Genomic DNA, 5,716 nt, shown 5'->3' with positions numbered 1-5,716 from the left:
TTAAGATTTCACATATGAAATAAGAATTAAAAAATAAATAAAAAAAAAGTTGAGTTGGCTACTTCCTCACTTGTCTTCAAATCCAATTTCTGAATTTACTTGCGTTCCCGCCTACACTTGCCATTACAGGCGTTTACGACCCTCCTACCCTCATGGGAATAGTAGGAATGGGACGATGTAAGACAGGACGAGTCCATCCATATATCCGCAGATGGCTCAAAGCTCGAGGGCAGGGTGGACGGAGGTGTATACTCTGAACACCTGGAGATCTCCTTAAATTTTCTTCTCCCCGACTACTATAGTGTCCTCCAGGCTGAACTGATAGCAATAATGAAAGCCGCGATACTGATGCAGTATGATGCGATATCCGGAAATTAGATCTATATTTTCACTGATAGCCAAGCGGCAATAAAATCCCTCACAAAACAGTCGACAACCTCCAAGGTAGCCGTGAAATGCCGCACATCTTTTTACGAGATGGCTGAGTGATTTCACCTAAAGGTAACATGGGTTTCTGGCCATCGCGACATTGAGGGTAACTCTAGAGCCGATGAACTAGCGAGACTCGGCACCAAATTGACCGATGAGTACATAGACAATGACATAGGGATATCCTTACAAACATGTAAGCTACTCATCCTTGAAGAAATCGTAAGGAAAGCAAACGAAAAATGGCGTAATCAAGCCACCTGCAAAATCGCCCGTCAACTGTAGCCGGCTCTCAATGCTAAATGCACAGAATCTCTGCTAAACCAAAATAAACACAGCCTTAGCACTCTGATTTCAGTCAAAACGGGGCAATGCCTAATAGATAGACACGCCCAAAGGATGGATGTGCAAACACATGACTTCTGTGGAAGTTGTCTAGATAAGGACGAGGAAGAGGAAGAGGCAAACTCGCACCTGCTGTGCCACTGTCCTGCTCTATTCAGACGTAAGCCGTCTATTCTGGGTAAACAATTTTTTAATGAGTTGGTGCCTTTTGCTCTTGCCAGAAGCCCAATCTACATATGGAAGAAAAAGTGTTATTTTCAAATTATAAAGGGGTTTTTAATAAGAGGTGTTATTTTGATATTCAAAGAAAAATTCTTTTTTTTAATATAAATGAGGAAGGTAAGCCGTTAATAGTGGAGAATAGCATCAGGCAAATGACCACCACGACCACACTTACAGGACAATATCCTTTTCATGAAATCTTCCATAACCGAATTGCAAAGAGGTTGCCCTATGTCCTCGATAGGCTCACGAATTCAGTGATGCGACTAACAGCCTGGTGAACCCTAGCTGTCAGCACTTTGCATTCGCGCAACAGCTTACTTTGCGCTTCCACCTCACCACGTTCCGGCATCTAAAATGAGAACTTTCGATGTTACAAGCGAAATCTAGAGTATCTTTGGCGAAAGTCTGTTATTACCTTATCGAAAATGGCACCTCGTATTTCAGCTACTTGGTCAGCAACGCCCAGTTGACGGGATCGACGCTATCCAGTTTTGCCAATATTTGGCTTGGATTTCTGGATAGCGTTTAATTCAGGTATTATTGCCGCGTGTCTGCCTTTAAATGACGACACATCTTTAGGAAGAGCGGCAGTTTTGGGGGAGGGCGCTCGTCATGGGGACAATCCACCCCAAATTGACGCTTTTTAATTTTTATTTCTGAAATAAAATAAGAATATATAAAACCATAAATAAAGGTGTATAAAACTGCACCGTCATTTTCTTTCCATTGGCTTAATCCCACTTCTGAACATGGCTCATCGAATATATCCTGGTCCGAATCCATTTAATATTATCTGAAAAAATTATTAAAAAGGTGATAGAGTATGGGTATAAGTGAATATAATATTTTCCTTCAAATGGAATACAAATATATTTATAACTAATGTCATCTATATTTACATCTACTTAATAAAATGCCAAGACCAGTTGAGAAGTGCAGCGACTCTTCAAAATAGTTATCAGAGTTTGCTAAAAGGAAAGCTTTGAAGACATTTGTTTCTAAATGTTTGCCTATAATTTGCGGCCGCCGTAGCTGAATGGGTTGGTGCGTAACTACCATTCGGAATTCAGAGAGAGAACGTCGGTTCGCGTCTCGGTGAAACACCAAATTAAGAAAAACATTTTTCTCATAGCGGTCGCCCCTCGGCAGGCAATGACAAACATTCGAGTGTATTTCCGCCTTGAAAAAAGCTCCTCATAAAAAATATCTGCCGTTCGGAGTCGGCTTGAAATTGTAGGTCCCTTCATTTGTGGAACAACATCAAGACGCACACCCCACAAATAGGAGGAGGAGCTCGGCCAAACACCCAGAAAGGGTGTATAATATATATACATATATATATATATATAATTTGAATAGGTCCTATTTTAGTGCTAAAACCACAACTACAGTGACCGACAAAAGTCTACATGCACTCATTTCCCCCGGATTGAAAGTTCAAAAACATTACTGAAAAATGTGTTTTTCTAATCATTATCCGGCGCACTGAAAAAAATCGCTAAAAATTAAGCACAAAGATTTTTTTATTTCATTTATTCGAGACATTTAATGAAGAAAATGTAAACAAAAAATGTTTATCCTTGCAGGAGTTTGTACAAGGATGTGGTACGATTTTTATACCATCGCGCATGGAGTGCGAGGATTATTTATGAATCTCATTGAAACAAGTTTTTGTTTTGCTGAGGCAAAGTGGCACATTACAACTTGAGCACATCCACTGAGTCCTTCTTTGGTGGCTTGTCGTGCTGCAGTACGCACATCTACGTAAGGTTGTTCTGACTGGTTAGTAAGATGACGAGGATCGTAGGCTTGGATCTACATACGGATTGTTTTTCTTTATGCGGACTCTAGCTTGCTTTTTATTTTTGGTTCCAAGAGTAGGTGGTGAGGCTGAACTGCATAGTATTGAAATCAAATCAAGTTTGAAGTCCTTAAGGGGTAAGTGGTACCCTATACTTTTAGAAATAATAAAAGAATTTACGACTGCAATATCAAGAAAGTGAAAAAATATTCGGTGCCACCACTTGCGGCTTTTTCTGTTCAGCTCGTAGTACTTCTTTAGCCGATCTAACTTGTCAACGTTATTCATGTGCATATTATAGTCGTGTATTATTTCAGGCTTTTCGATTTCTTTGACAGAACCATCGCTTTTGCATTGTTTTACCTTTACAAATTTACTCGGATCATGAAAGTCAGATAAAGCTGTAACCTCTCTTTTGTCAATCCATTTCATATCGGTAGGAAGAAATTTTCGATTGGTTCGCACTGTTCCGCATCCATTTATCAACTGCTTTTTCAGTTCAAGAATCAAGTTGAACGAAGTGAAAAAATGATCGAAAAACACTTTATGGTGTTTCCCCCCAAAATCAGTAGTTAAGCCGAGAACGACCTGTTCTCCAAGCTTTTTTTCGACTAGATCTCCTTTTTTACCCGTATATAGTATATCTCGAACCCTGCTTAAGTTTTTTAGCCATTGTCATTTACATACGTATATACCGCGCGGTGGTATACTTTTTGTACCAGGAACTTTAAACACTTTCCACACTAAGTCTTTTGATTATTTTTATTCCATTGGCTGAGAAATTAATTCATTAACACTTAATTTTATTAAAATTGCAGGAAACCGATACTGTACGTGCTTTTATTTACAAAATATGATAAATTCTGAGTAATACTTTAATACTTCAATATTCTACTCATTTTGCGTGTAAAAATCATATATATTTATCTCTTTCAAACACTTGTTATATTTTTTTTTAGAAAATATAAGCTTAAATTTGTCTGTACAAGTGGTAAAAGAATTATACCAATGCGCATAAAATGCAGGAAAAACATTTAAATAAGTGGTATAAATTTTATACCAGCACCCCGTAAAGAGTTAAAAAAATCCATACATTAATATAAAATAGCAAAGCTATAGCAAAAAACCTAAAACCAACGTTGACAAAAGTCGGCATACAGTACACAAATATCTTACTCCAGTGTGAAAAACTTCACTTACCTCTAAGTAATATTGCTTCTTAGTACTTAGTGTGTCCACCATTAGCATCAATTACAACTTGAAGCCATTGTGGTATCGAGGTGACTAAATTTGTTAACTCTGCAGAAGTTATATTGTTCCAAGCTGCTATTAGACGTTCTTTGAGTACTAAAGCGCTTGAAATCGGATTTTTTCTAATTTTTTGATCTAAGATTTCCCAGATATATTCAATAATATTCAAATCTGGCCTTTGCGGTGGTGTATTTAATTGCCTTGGAGCATGGTAAAGCAGCCAATGCTTCACAATGTGTGATGTGTGCTTTGGATCGTTATCCTGTTGAAAGACCCAACCTGAACCAAGCTCCAAATCATCCACCGAAGGTTTCAGATTGACTTCCAATAGTGATTTGTATTTATAACGATCCATATTACCTTCAATAAATATAGGGTGGGCCATGTAAAATTTGTTTTTGAATTGGCTAAAAAAGAACTAATCAATATGTTTTGAAACTTTTTTTTTATTTTGAAGATTGAACATTGTCATTTATGAATGAAAAATAATATCGTTCAAATGACTGCCACGACTGGCTTTACAGTAAGCCATTCGATCAACCCAATTTTTAAGCACATTTTCGATTGTTTGGCCTCCAATTTCATGAGTGGCGACTGAGATTTCGTGTTTGAAAGCATCAATCGTCCTTAACGGCTCCCCACAAAAAATAGTCCAACGGGCTTAAATCACAGCTCCGAGGCGGCCAATTGATATCGGAAATTCGGCGGATTATTCGGTTTTCAAAAACGGTAGCCAAAAGTTCGAGTGTAACTTTGGCAGTGTGACAAGTTGCACCGTCCTGTTGAAACCAAATGTCGTCCACGTCATCCTCTTCAATTTTTGGAAACAACTCGTTGCGCATGTCACGGTAACGCTCGCCATTTACTGTAACCGCGGCTCCTCGCTCATTTTCGAAAAAAAAATGGTCCGATGATCCCGCCAGACCAAAAACCACACGAAACAGTGACTCGTTGTGGATGTATTTGCTTCTCTACAGTAACGTGTGGATTTTCTGAGCCCCAAATCCGACAATTTTGCTTATTGACGTAGCCACCGATGTGAAAATCAGAAAAGAAGAAGAAGACTCATCACTTTGGAAATAGGTTTTCAATATTGCCCAATTTTGTTCAAGCATATAGCGTCCCATTTCGTAAATGTCAAACCTTTAAGTAAATTATGAACACATTTGACATGTCATTTGTATTACCATTCTCAAAAAAAATAGTTCTGCCAAAAATCCACCCCTTTTCCCTGTGTGCTTTGGCGAACTCCAGGCGCAGTTTATGGATTTTTCAGAAATAAGAGGTTTTTTTCGTGGTGTTCTAGTAAGAAAGCCGTTTTTGTTCAGAGCTCTTTGAATTGTTCTTAGATGAACACACTTGTTGGATGAGCTTGCTATGTCCTCGGCCAATTTCGGAGCAGAAACTTTTGGATTTTTGTCCACTTCTTTTAGTATCAAGCTGACGTCTCTGCGAGATAGTTTGCTCGGGCGACCACTGCGCGGCACATTTTCGGTGGAACCAGTGATGGTAAATGTAGGGAAAATTCCCTACATGTAGGGATTTTTGTCGAAAAAGGAGGACAGATTTTTTTTAAATTCTGTTAATGTAGGGGATTTTCAAAAAGGACAGAAAAAATTTTAAAATAGCGGGAAAAATCAAAAAAGTTCATTTAAAATAAAAAGC

Source organism: Anastrepha ludens, chromosome 6, assembly GCF_028408465.1.
Source record: "Anastrepha ludens isolate Willacy chromosome 6, idAnaLude1.1, whole genome shotgun sequence".
NCBI classification, from domain to species: domain Eukaryota; kingdom Metazoa; phylum Arthropoda; class Insecta; order Diptera; family Tephritidae; genus Anastrepha; species Anastrepha ludens.
The sequence above is the reverse complement of the archived record's forward strand: the minus strand, read 5'-3'. Positions refer to the sequence as shown.